This window comes from Aphelocoma coerulescens, chromosome 2 (genome assembly GCF_041296385.1).
Source record: "Aphelocoma coerulescens isolate FSJ_1873_10779 chromosome 2, UR_Acoe_1.0, whole genome shotgun sequence".
NCBI classification, from domain to species: Eukaryota; Metazoa; Chordata; class Aves; order Passeriformes; family Corvidae; genus Aphelocoma; species Aphelocoma coerulescens.
This window is the reverse complement of record NC_091015.1, coordinates 15,310,602-15,324,980: the sequence shown is the minus strand read 5'-3', so window position 1 is coordinate 15,324,980 and position 14,379 is coordinate 15,310,602.

Genomic DNA, 14,379 nt, shown 5'->3' with positions numbered 1-14,379 from the left:
TCTTTTCTCCATAGTATCTTCCATGCTTTGAGCTTGACCTCTGTTTCGCTGCCTGTTCATCAGTTCTATGCCTCTTGGTCAGGTCCTGGCTCTTGACAGTTTGTCCAAACCAAGTGACTCCCTTCTCTCCAGACCTCTGCTGAAGTCCAGGATCTCTCCTGTCTTTCCCGCCTTCTCTTTTGCCACTTTCTGGGCCTCTCAGCTGTCACAGAACCTCTTCTTCCAGTTCTAGCTATCCGTAGCTGTGAATTTAATAGATGTCTCTCAAACCCAGTAACTGAAGTAAATATTTATATTATGTTAGCATTTTAACTGGTACGCAGGTATTACTGAATTATTGCACAAACTCAAAGGGAAGCAATCTTTGGCCTGACAGCAAAAGCTGCTGAAGGTGGGTTTAGCAGTGCCTTAGGGCAGATGTATCAAAAGTTGTCTGTGCTGTGCTGAAGAACTCAGTCTTTTCAAGTGGGAACTTGTGAAACTTCTGTGTACCATAAATTTACAGTCTGTGTTCTGCTCTCCTGTCACTGTGTTGCCATACAAATCCCAGCCAAATAACTCATATTGCATACTAAGCACTGGTTAAAGAACATCACACATTACATGAACTTACATAGACTACTAAGGTTACCAAAGATTTAACTCCTCAAAACAACAATATCTTATAGCTCTAAGACCGTAGTGTGAACTTCCCCAGGAAATACCTCATCACCTTCTGCCCTCAGTATAAGCTGTTTCTTTGATGTTACCTTCTCTTAAATATAGAATAACATGTATGTGTTGTTAGAAAATTCAAATAATTGTGTATACTGGAAGAGAGTAAAAGAGAGCAAGCATGTGAGAAGCTAATCCCAGTGGGGAGCTCGGGAAGGAGCTCAGATATGGTGATGGAGCATATGTTTCAATGTGGGAAGGATGGAGTAGCTGAGTGGCTTGCCAGGATGAAGAAGTGACTTTGTACTGACATGAGAAGGGCCCACATAAGTAAGATCCCTTACTCCAGGCTCTTTCCTTGACTGGTTTTTGCAATTAAGAAGAGAAACCCCCTATCTTCCTACCATAACAGGCACCATTCAAAATAAAACATTAATAACAAACACAATGTCATTTACCACAGTTTAACCCTAAGGAGAGGGTAGAGATAACATTACCCCTGCAGTATTTTTTCCTGGTCTTCAGCTCTGGTCAAGTGCAAAGGCTCCTTAATGGTGACAGTGGTAACTCCAGGGCTTGATAAACTTGTCTTTATCAGTGGAGCCAGAACACGTTATTAGCAAATGTATGTGGATTCTGTGCTTCACTACAGCACATGTTTGTATAGCCTTTTCTGACAGTTAAAGATGTGCTAAGTTTTCTTGACAGAAAACAGACATTTTTAATAAAATGGCTGCCATTTAACTAGAAACTCCTGGGCAAAGCTCTGTGGGAAACAGTTCCCATGACCTTCAGGGGGGAAGAAATGTTTGTCTTTTAATAGGGCTCCATACTGTAAAAAAAGTCCTTACTCTGCAGTATCCAGGCTTTTTTAACACAGCCCTAATGATGCAAGTCCTGAGGAACTGCATATGCCATTTGCAGAAACATATTGCTAATTACACTAGTCTTTACTTTCAGATAAAAGAACTTTGAACTATTTGGAACAATAATTTGGAACAGAGTAAGACTGAAGCAGGATCTTCTGTAATGCATCTAATTTCATTACATTACACATTTTAAACCTTGAAATGACAATTGCATATTGATTTACTTACCCATTTATGCAGCTGACTGATAGTTTTGTGTGTCTGGTAATTCATACTTGTACTTTACATCGGTTATGTTTTGGATCATATCTAAGTTCACATTTAATGTATTTATTTTAATATAAAGCATGTTTTACAAAAGTAGCAGAACCTAAAACCCAGCTGTCTTTATTCAGTGTATTCTGTTCATGCTTAAGGGTCACCAGCATGAATTAGGTCCTTATTCAACATTGTGGGATTGTTTATAGGTTGCACATGTCACTGAGCAATTGTAAGAAAGAAATTATTTATGAGCTGCCCTACCTGGGAGTGCTCTCCAGTGGCAAGATGAGAAGTGAGCAATGGGAACTGAAGTTGCAAAGGAAGTTACACCATCTGTCTTGAAAGCAAGCCCCAGGTGAGAGATAGAAAAGGGATGAAAAGGGGCATTCATAAAAAGCTGATTCATCATTAATCTGCTTGTACTCGAACACAGAAAACAATAGCTTGTTTTATGATAAGGTTCTGCCCTTCCAAAGCTGCATTCTTCCACTTTGGCAGGGAGAGTGTACTGTATGCCACAAACTCAAAGTGATTGGCTTCGTTTCACCAAAGAGCTTGTGCTCAAACTCCTCTTTTTGTCTGTGGTTGGCACAGAAAGAGAATGGGTCTACTGGGCAAGCAAAAAATGAGAGAAGCTCTGCAGAGTCCACCTGGACCGATTGCTCTGAAGGCTGTTGTTTGGCAGAGCTGGATGGACAGGGTGCCCACCCTAGCCCTGCTGGATGTGAAATCTGTGCAGCTCCTTAGGCAGCTTTGGCTCTGAGCTCACCAAGGGTCACTGCTCACCCCTTCTGAAGTGGCACTGCCTCTCTGTATCTCTAATTCAGTCCCATAGCCTTAATTACCTACATGTTCTATGTCTTGTGGGTTTGTGCTGCATGTATACCCACCCTGTACAGATAAAAGTCAATCTGGGTTAAAAAAAACCAGCAAGTTTCTTTTTCTTGCACATGTACAAATAAAAACAATTTTGAACTGAAAGTACAACATGGTCTCTTCTCCCCAGCTTCTCTAGCAGGGGCTTTTGCAAGCAGTGTGCCTTACCATGGCATTTGTGGCAACCACCCTCAGTTTTCTGCAGAAGCAGCAGCATTCCTCACATCTCCATGAGCAGGATGGCCGGCTGGCCCCTGGGAACAGACCCCACCCTGGGGTGCTTACAGGCTGCTGCACTCATGAAGAGGGAGCCCATTGCTCCACGGAGACACCTTCGCAGCTGCTCTCCTGGCAGAGCACAATTCTACACTTGTAGCCTGAGCTCCCAGTTCAACCCATGACTTATGCCAGTGTATCGTAAGACTTGAATGTAAGTCACAGACATGCTCATATGGTAAAGTAAGAGAATCCAAGAGGAATGAAGTTTTTCTTTATGCTTCTAGCAGCTGCAGAAAGAAATCCTTCTAGAAAAAGAAGGCCTGTACACTTTTTGATGAGCCTGCTTTCCAAAGGAAATGATGCTGGTGTGGTTGCACTCTGCCTGTCAGACTCCTTTCCTCTCCTCCAGCCAGCACCTTTCCAGCCGGCGTGCCAGCTCAAACAGGCTGGGACAGGATGAGGGTCCCAAAGAGGCTCTTTCTCCCTCCCTGTCACATGAGCCCTGGGGGCTGCACAAGGGACTAAGATCCAGGTCAGTGCATGCTCTGGGGGAAAAGCCCCCAGTAGATGTTCAGCAGCTACTCAGTCCAGTTAGATCACTTGCTGGCAGAGCAGCTCATGACTATCTGTGCAGGTGAACACCAGGTACTTACACCAGAAAACATCTATTTCATTCATGGGTCATGAGAATGAAAGGGAGAGTTGGCTGGACTTTACATGGTGACACCAGGCTGCTCAGCTGCTGATTAAGCTGGATTTTCTGTGTTTTTCAACAGGGAGAAAATCACAGCACTTTTACAGACTTTAATTGCAGAGCAAATAAAACACAAAAGAAACCCACAAAACTCCATTTTTCATCACATTTTTCGCACCTGAAATGAGAAACGCTGGGGCTTGAGGCTTTGCTAGTTACAACATGGTAATATTGCAGACCTTTGTTTTTAGAGGGAAGCCAGGTAGAAAAATGGCATTCATGGGAGAAAATTTCTGGCTGGGTATATAAAGAGCAAATACTCCCCTCCTGCATTTGATGGCAGGTTTTCTTGCAATGAATCCTGTATGCAGGGGGTTGTCTTTCCACTGTGTGCAACATGGGGACGTTTTGGTGTCCCAAAACACCAAAGCCAAATGGCAGTATGGACCAGTTTCTTGGGCCTGTGATGGTACTCATGCAGGCAGTGCAGAGGAGACAAAGCTGCATGGCTAAAATTGGGTCTGAGCACTTTGGGCTACTCAAATTACCTCTCAGGTAAATTGCTCTCATGACAGTGGGTGCTGGGGTAGCATTCTTGTCCTGTCAAGAAACATGCCCTCAAGGATAGACAAAAGAACTTTGCACTGCTGAAAGCAAGCAAAGAAACCGTTGTGTGTGGATAACTGAGGGTAGTAACAATTGTTACTTGACTTATTGTAAACATTACAGGAGAGGCTCTTGAAGAGTTGTTAGTGAACTCGCATGTTTCACACAACTTGTTGAAGGAAGAGAGAGCAAAAATAGTCAGCAAATTCTTTCATTTTTTGTTCAAGTCCTACTTTAAAAGTATAATGGCAAGGCAGAAAAGTTATAAAGCAGTATAATTCCAGGTATATATTAGTTTTTGTTTGGTTCTGTCAGTCATCATTCATCTCTCAGTGCAGGCATTGCAGGAGATTTTGTGCTTATGTGTGATAACAACCCATGGATGATGGTAATGATGCCAAAGTGAAAGGAGGCGATATATAAGGTATAGTCCACTTAATGAGGTCTATTTCCTTCCAGTGTAGGTCTGTGACATTCACTCAGCAGCTGAACACCTGCAGCTGCAGCTGCACTGTCCGTCATTAGATGTGGTCACTGACATTGCCCACAGCTCAGTACCAGTGTACAAAAGAAATTCAGAAGCAGTGCATTGGTGTCTCAATGACAGTCGTATGAGTGGTGACCTCTTCAGGCCTCTGTGATAGGCAGGGTCATTACACCCGTTAGAGCTACAGAATATCCCCCTCTTCTCTTCTTTTCCATTGTGTTCTTGTGAAGAACTTCTCATAGGGAAGAGCTCAGTTGCACTGAGAGTGATTTTTTGCTCATCCCTTCATGAAGATACAACCACAGCTGCAGCTACAGGGCAGAAGAAACATGACAAACCCTTATCTCGTTATCGCTGTCATTTGAGCACTGTCTCTGGATAATAATTATCCCCTAATAATGTTTCGGCTTGCACTTTGAATCTTGCTGTCACCATGTTTGTAAACTTAAAAGAAACTTCTGTTAAATAAAGGCTTTTATTGCACCCTGAGCTGCCAACACACTGCACAAGACTCTTTTTCCAAAGAGCAGAACCCTGCTGCTGGTGCTGAGCTGCTGGCCCAGGATTTGGCCACAGCCTTGGAAAAGCATGCATCTCCATGGCTCCTCTCAGAGCTGTCAGGGAAGGAAGTGTGGTGAGAGGAGCAACATGACTTGATTTTTCAAAATCCAGGTTAATCTTCAGAGACAGCGGTGACAAAAAAGTAGCAGAGAGGCTTCCAACTTGCATACTAACTGAATGTCATGTGGAGCCCATCGTGTAGTGACATTTTTTTTTAACTCTAGCTGCTCCTCATTTAATAATGGGAGTCCTCAGATTTCCATCCAGAATACTTGTGTTTTGATAATCTCCTCTACTGTTTCCCCAAATCCCCTTCCCTCTGTAATCAGACCATCAGTCACTACAAAGGATCAAAATTGCCATATTTAAATACTATTCTTCTTGTGAGAAACTACCATCTGATCAAAGATTAACAGCGTGAAATATGTTTCTTGTTTTTGCAGTAAACCTGCATGTCCCTTGTTGTCGATCCAAGTTCATGGAGGTTTATTTTCAAAGCAAATCTCTTGTTTTCCTTTCACCAGAGAGCTGTTATAAAGCCAGCTATTGTTATTGTAGGGTATAACTTTATTTTTTTAGTCTAACTACTAGGGGCAAGTGGTTTTCATCAGGTAAAAAGTCATTGTATACATGCATTATATAGACAAGTCCTGGACACAACAAGCAGTTAATAGTTTTTAATTAAATAGAGTGAGACAGGACACTCAAGGAGTGACCCAAGGATTACTTGTAGAGGAAGTTTCTCTCATGACTAATAGTGACAACAAATAAGATGGGGTATTACAATAAAATTCTACTGCTGACAAAAATATTAACAGTAAATGATGACAGAGCTTTCATCTGGGACTAGGAGAGCATCTGGAATATATTAAGACTGTAAATTTTCCCTTTAAGTGTGGGTTGCTAAAGTTAAAACCAGCCACCCAGAAACTATGGCACTCAGAGAAACTCAATATTTTTTTTCATTAAAAATTACTTAAGGAGATTTACATCTTCTCTTGGTTGACATTGTGATGTTCTGCTTGTCCAGACTTTGAGTCCTGAAAATATGCATGTGATGAGAAGGAGTGGAGAAAAAAAATGGTCTCAAATATGTCCTGCCTACATTGATCTAGGAAAACAACCCCAGTTCCAGGCGTCCTTCTGCAGTGCAATCAGTCAGATGCTCTTTGCAACCACTCTGTGCAGATACCCACTGCTTATTAAAACCATATGTGAAGCTGATGAATTATGTATCTAGAAATGCAATATAAGCACCAGATATTGACAGAGATAAACAGGAGTGAAATGGGATGTGCTGGGAGATCATTACAGAAAACAGGAAAGTTTGTTTTAAACAAAAGGATGGTGTGCTAAAAGGCTAGCATTGAAGAAAAGTTCCTGTTTCCCAGCCTCCTTTCTCCCTGTCCCCAGTTCTCATGACACATCTCTCTGCAATCTTGTCTTAATATGGACAGTGAGTTCCTGGAGACAGAAACTATCCTTTAACTTGCATCTATTCCATGCAGCATGTGAAGTGCTCCTGTCTCTCCTGGATCCTCAAGTGGTGTTTGGGAGGCAACTGCAGCTAAACTGGGGAGCTCCACATCTCTGCTGCTGAACTGCAGAGCATGCACAGTGATCCTGGGAGAGTACTCAGCTCCTTGCTCCTGTGAAGCTGCACCAGCCAGTCTTGAACCACCAGGAACTAGGAATAGCTAGCCCTTGTGTGCAGACACCCACATTCAGAGTAAAACCCAGATGATTTTAGTTTGGGCTACACTGGGAGCTCCCAAAAGGAAAATCAAGGTTTGAAGAATGAAGTGAGAGACAAGGGCTGGCAATGAACTCCTGCTCTCAGTAAACTGGACCAAAGCCTGCAAAGCTCCTCAGAGCAGAATTCATTTCACCTTCCAGGAGGCCCCAGGTCATGAAGACCCAGGGTACTTCTTCCATTTTTCTTCACTTCTCTAGTGACAATAGAAATAGGAAGGACTTGTTCCCCAGCAGTTATTTACCATCAGCTTGTGCTGAGTGAGATGAAGTGTTGTAGTGCTAGGTTTAGTTTAGCAAGCTGCAGCTTTCCCTGAGAGCTCAGCAGAGCTGCGTAGGGCAGGGCAGCCATTCTGTCCTCCCGCAGTCCTTTTCAGATGGCTCTGCGGTTTTGCTCCGGCAGCTATCGGCGTTACAACACAGTGACAGCGAAGGAGGAGAGAAGGGTCTCTCCATAAGCGTTTAAGAGGATCCTTTAATAGTTACATCTTGTCCCAGCAATCCCCAGAGGCAGAGAGACCTTGTGATCCGGGCGCAGGGGTTTTTCTTAGGGGCTCAGGGGCGGTACATGGGCAGGGTTGGGGTACAGGAACCAATACGGAGAACCCGAGACAGTGGCGAGGGCTGGGGCAAGGAAAAGCAGGGGGGAAATATGGGGTCAGAAAAGCAGTGGGTAAACAGATCACCACAATTAAGTGCATCCTCTGTGTTCAGAAATCAGTCTTGCCAAAGAACCTTCTTGCCTTGTGTATTCCACCCTGAGGCGCTTCCTGATGGTTTCTGGAGGAGGCTTGGTGAGGGGAGTGCTGCGCAGCTCAGCACATGAAGCACAGGAGGCCTTAATTCGCCATCAGCATAGCAGTGGTAGGTTGTGGTGTCGCTTGGAGCCAAGGATCCCATGATGAAAGACATTCACAAATACAGAACAGAAAGTTGGTCTAGAATAAAAGCCAACTCACTGGGTGGCCTTGGTAAGCATCTTATGCCCTAGCTGAATATTTATGTTTTATTTCCACTCATGCATCTTTTCCTCAGAACAGGGGAAGGGTTTTACATGACTTTCCTGTAAACCTTCAACCCAAATCCTGAACAACCCATATTCACAGATTGAAGAATTGTGTTAGGAAGAAGAGATTAATCTTCTCTCTCCTCTTCCTACCTCCCTCCACCTCCCATTTCCTCTTTCCTCTGACCATGTATTTGTTTCGGTGAAACATTCAAAAGTAGCTACAGAAATAAGATCAAGTTTTTTAGCAACCGGCAAGGAACATCTGTCCATCGAGGTCCTTGCAGACAGACAGCACAGAGAGTTTGAGCTCTCATGGGCCTGTAGCTACCTTTTTGGCATCTAAGAGGGAGTTTTGAAATGTCAGCCTGCAGTGTTAAGAAGGTCAGAACTCCATATGTGTCTCCCATCAGGGAAATCTGAAGGTCTTGATTTACCCCACATCTCATCCTACCAAGAAGTTGGTGAATGTTATCAAAACCAAACCAAACCACAGAGAGAAAGTCTGATCCTGGATATATTCTGCAAGGAGGAAGATACAGATATACACTGCCCTGAGTACCAGTCCTTACCACCCAGCTCTACTTCAGGGTTTAGTAGTAAGGGAGTGGCATGTGTGTGTAGGAGACAAAGTAGGGGAGCTGGAATAATTCACTAATGTCCTCAAATTTTCCCTCCTATCAGTAAGTCATTGCTGCTAAAGGCAATGAAGGAAACCTGCCAAATATAACAGCTAAAACCAACACCCTGAAAAACATAATATTTAGGGAAAGTTGTGTGTTGAGGCTGGCTTGTGCCAGCTGCCAAGTCTGCAACCACAAGAGGCTTGGGGCGTGGGGAGGTCTCCAGGAAAGTGCCTGCTGCTGGCCAGGCACAGGACAAACCCCCTGCTCCTGTGCAGATATGAGACTGTGACCCTCACAGCTGATGGATGGTCCTGCTGGCAGCATAGACAATTCAGCTTTCCCTCCCTTCAAACCAGTTGCTCTTTTTAAATGGAAATGGAGATAAATGCTGGTGACCGTCCCAGGGAGAGATGCATGATCTTGATGGGGAGTGGCTTTGACAAGGCCTGAGGCCTTGACTCCATCAGCAGCTCAAATGGCCTTAGCAGGAGCTCAACATCAGGATGGAGTGAAATAGGACCCTAAGGAAGTCTTGGACCTACTAGGGTCCCCTGGATGTCCATTGGAGATGAATACGGAAGTTCTTTTCTAACACATCTGTGTTAGGATGAGGGCAATTCAATTCCCTTCTCTGTGCTTCTAGAGGGATGTTGGGAAGGATGCACGTCATGACACAGGGGTGGGGGAAACCTTGAAAGAGTTGAGAAGACAGGATGTGAAACGTGCAAAGAATTCCCCATCCTCCCTGTTTATATACCTGGGGCCTAATTTGGGCCTACAATGAAGCTCTTTTACCCTACATAAAGATGACATTGCCTGGTTATCCTGCAGGGAGAATTTGATTGAGGAATTGTGTGTGGATGTTAGCAGGGTGATCCCTGCTTTTTTCCTGGAGGCAATTAGTAGCTCTGTTCCCTGAGGATTTGTGTGCCTTTCTTTAGTTCATATTTATGGGCTCAAGTGACAATTTACCAGGCAAAATTTTACTGGCTAAATACCTAATTTGCAGGTAGATCGATCTTCTGCCCTTAAGCTCAATGAAATCCATGGATTTGGGTCTACATGATGTGCTCATCAGCTGCTTCTTTCAGCCAGTCTTGCTGTCCTTGGCATTAGAGTCTCCTGAGAACCCTGGGACTTGAGGCCAGGCAAAACTAGCAGTGGCTTGGGACAGGTAGTGGCGATTTCTTCCAGTAGATGTGAACTTTGGAGCATGCTGAGCATCTGTTCTCCGGAGTCAGGCCTATTTAAACAGAGCAGACACTTATCCAGGGGTCAGTCTTGCTGGCTCCACATTTCATGTGAGCTCTGCAAAGCTTCTGCCCCACCAGACAGACCCTGTTGGGGCACAGCTTCTGGGGAAGGTGCTGCTGCAGCAGCAACAGCATTCACTGTACCTCATAAAAAAGTGTACCTGCTCATTTTTGATGGTCATCCCTGTCTAAAGAGTCATAAAACAGCTTTTACAAACTTCACATGTTCATCCTAAGAGATCTCCTTAATTTTTCAGTATCTGAAAGCCTCTTCTCCCCATGGGGCTCCTGGGAGCCATTGCAATTTTTCCTGTCTTGCTTCTCCTTGAAATTTTCTGCACACACTCTCACTCATCTGCTATTCCTGCGCTCATTTTTATCTTTATGCCAGGCTTGAGCTGTGGCTCATTGTAACAATATTTCCTCATAAGGCTGTGCTTAAAAAGTGAGAGCTTGTATTTGTTGGTGCTGGGTGGTGGCATGTGAGGCTGCACAAAGAAAAACAAATGTTTGAGATGTTTTTGAAGGTGCTGTCATGAGACAAAACAGGGCCCTCATTGCTAAGTTTACTCGTGCTTGGATGTACCAGAGACTGTTCAGGCTCTTTAATAAGTCTGCCCTGGGAAGTTTCCATCACCTCCCTTCCCTTTCTCCCTTCCTGCCAGCTCTGCTTGCTGCAGGAGCTGTGCACTTTGGAGGGATTGTGGGGAGAATCACCCCCACCCTGGAGTCTGACTAGCCATTGGCACCTTGCAAAAGCAACTTCTTCAGTCCTGTTTGTCACACGGTGACACAGCTGGGAGCACCTCGTGCAGTCACAGCAAGGCTGCATCTGTCCTGCTCCAGAAAAGAGTTCCACTCAAACCCCACAGCTTTAAGCATTCCAGAGGCTTTGTCCAAGCAATTAAAGTATCCATGCAAATGAGGGGTCTAATATCCACTCAGTTCAGGGGAAGCTGTAAAGAGGAAGCACTAAGTCCTATCTCTCTCAAGGGTCAGGAGGGGCAGAGGCAGAGGAAGGGGCAATGAATTGGCCACTGCACCAAACTGAGCTTGCTCACTCCTTATCCAGCCTGATTTGGAAGCAGAGCTTAAAAGCTGTTTGCTTAGGAGGTTTGTTATAGCTGTGAAAGCTAACTCCGGAATTATGCTGACCAGCAGGGCAGAGGGTAAAACAATATTTTATCCGTAAGTTAAAACACTTTCACAGGGGTAAAATAAGTCATCTGCTCTGTCAGCAACTTGTGTATGCAGGGTGGGATCATTCTGTGGGTGCCCTCACCCAGGCTTTCCCCATGGCTGCCTAGGGTGGGAATGCTGCACCTTTGGGTCATCAAGTCACCCAGGGCATCACACTCCTCACCCTCTCTGTTCTCTGGAGACCCTGGTGATTCCCTGGGGTGAGGAAAGGTGATTATTTTACCAGCCAGCCAGTCCTAGGGAAAACAGCTCTGTTACAGCCCTCAAAATGTAAGACCTTCTTTCCCCACATACAAAGTTTAGAGCTGTGAAGTTGTGATTCCTGGAAACTGGTGTCTTCTCCTGCAATAATTGTGTGGACTGGGTAACAAAGCATTACTAGTATTTAGGAGAAGACTTCTTTTGAACTTGGAAATGTTTGCTACTTTTCTGGCCAGCTGTGCTTTTCTTCAAAATGAAGGAAAACTCTCTCAGACTTTAAGGCTTTGGTATTTCTTCATTCTCCCTTTTTTGTTTTTCCCTTCTAAAATTTCAGTACCAATTTGCCCTGAAACTAAGATACACAGAGGAAATACATTTGGGGAAGAGCTGTACCCAGAATATGGGAAAGTGAAGTCCCAGGAGGTGAAAGGACTTGCCCCAAGCCCCATAGGAAGCTTGTCCCACACTGTAGAACTAAAGGACCTATTGAACACCAAAACTTTGTCTTAGTTGTACTTTTCCTGTAAATATTTGGGTCTCAGATTTCAAAGTTCAAGCTGGGTTAATCACAAAGAATGCAGCTCTTCCTGCTTTCTGTGCAGGGTGTAAAGTAACAGTCTGTGGTGCCCTCCCAGACACCCCATGGATCTGCACGGGTTTCAAGTGACAGCTGGTCTTTAAACTCAGTATCACACATACAGATTAATCATTACCTGCCCACTGTCCTGGCTTCCAATCAGTTCCACTTTATTGACTTAGCCTGGACTCAACAATGGTTTATTAATCTTGCCTTTATTCTACATAGCAGCCTTATTGTGATTAAATAGTTCCCCCTGTTTTATCAGCCATGGTTAGTACTGTAAGGAACGAAGGACTTTGTTAGCTGGGGCTGCTTGTCTGCAGACTGGAACAAAGGTGAGATCATTATGAGGGCTGAATCAAATTCCACTGTGTGGGGTAACTTTCTCATATGGAGAGGTTTGTTAACAAGATGCTGTTGCATCCTGAGGAAAACATGGGAATGGACCTGGGACACTCTCAAGACCTGTAAGTTGCCCATCCCATGGGGTGCCATCAGAGACTGTGCTGCAGCCCAGCCAGGCTTGCAGGGCAGGGTTTTACCTGTGTGGCAGAGATACCTGCATGGCTCAAGGAAGCAAACATGTTTGGGAAAGTTGCTCCAGACCATTACCCCAGAGCTTGTTCCTGGAAACAGATAATTCAAAACATTTGTCCGAAGGATGATTGGTGGGATAACCACAAGGATTTATATCACAGGGCAAATACTTGAGGCGCATCCAGAGCAGTTATTACTGATGTTAATGTTTTCAATCATCTTTCAGAGGAGTCCCTCGGGGATGCCTGCACTGGGAAGCAACAGGAGGAGAGATGGGGCATGAGGTGCACCCCAGAACGATGGCTCATCTGCTCTTTCCAGATGCAAGCCCCACTGCAAGCATGGATCTGAGAGCTGGGGACCATGATGCAGAACCTCCAAAGGTTTATTTTTAGGGAGCCTGCATATGAGGAAAAAAAAGAGCCTATTATTAAAAGTAGAGGGAGTCAAATAGCAGCTGTAAAAACTAAAACTCCCAACAATTCAACAAACAGAAAATTACATTTCCCTTCATTGTGTAGAAGAAGCCAAGCTTCCAGCCAGCTGTGGAGGAAATAAGGAGTTTACATTATTTGCGGTGTCAGTGAGGACCAGCATACAAATTTCCTGTCTGTTTCCCTCTACACATTAGCAAAACTTTGACAAAAACTTTATTTTCATTTTATTCCATTTTTCTGTTTCGGTGGGGAGAAGATGCACCCTAAGCAGTGTGGTCACAGACAGTGTAGCTGAGATAGTGCCACTGGAAAAAGAGCAAACAGGAGATCAGAAGGAAAAGACAGAAATGGCTATGATGCCAGAGAAATGCAGCTCTGCCCTTCACATTTCTGGGCCTAGACAGAGCAGCAGCTTGTGGGCATGTGTCGATGTCTGTGGTCTCACAGAACAGCATATGCCATTTACTCACATACCCAAGCCCAAAGATTTTACAACATGTGTCTTGCCATGCAGAAAATTACCTCCCCCAATGTTTGTTTTAAGTTTCAAAACATTGACATTACAGTTACATTATTAAAAGAGAAGTGCCATATTCTGTCTTGATGCTCGCTTATTCAGCCCGTGTAAGCAGAAATCACAGCCCACATGTACCAGAGAGTTTTCCATGTCTTCCTGCACTGCAGTATGGGGTATTTCAGCCAGCTGTGGGCAGAAATGAGCCCCACAAGACTCTTGGCCCTGGGTGGCAGCTGGCATTCCTGCTGCTTTCCCAGCTGCTTCCAGCATCCTGTGACTGATGTTGCTGGGCAGGGAAAAAAGCAAACATGCAGAGTCAGCAAATTTCAAGTCAGGTGTATGTAAAATGAAGCAGTTGATAGTCATTAGCAAAGCACGGCACAGGCTTCCTGAAGTACTCTGAGGGACAGGCAGGGGTGCAAGGAGACCCCAGGCAAAGGGCCCTGACTTTGCATTCTATTTCAGTCAATCCCACCACAACTAAAACTAGTATTACCAGCTCATCTTCCTGTCCAAAATTACAACTTTTATGTTCCTAATTTAAGGGCAGCTCCTGCCTGCCCTTCGCCTGTGTTTGAGGTATGCTGGCTGCTGGGTCTCTGGTCTTAGTGTCTTGGAATAAATAGCAAAGCAGTCAGCTGCCCTGTTCCAGGATAGTTGGAGTCATCAGGGAGCATTTCAGGTGACTGAGGGAGGAATACTTCAAGCTTCTTCACTTGAGAGAAGGGAAAGAGCATGGAGGAACCTCTGAATGAAAAGAGCTGTAATTCACCTTAAGTACTGTACTGCAAGTTGACCTAACTCAACTGCTCTCACTTCTGTAGCCAAAGACATTCTCTCCCCTGCCTGAGGAATTCTCTGTGCTTCCAAGAGTCCCAGAGTCCTCTTCCTCTGCTGTTGGGTGTTTGTGTATCTGTTGCCCTGTGCAATGGGGGGCATTTTCCATGCACCTCCTGGGGCAGCCCTCGGAGAGGACCCCCAGAGCCACTCCTTATGGAGGTAGTGGGTGATGGCCAGGAGTAGAGGGGACAAGGGGCCAAGCT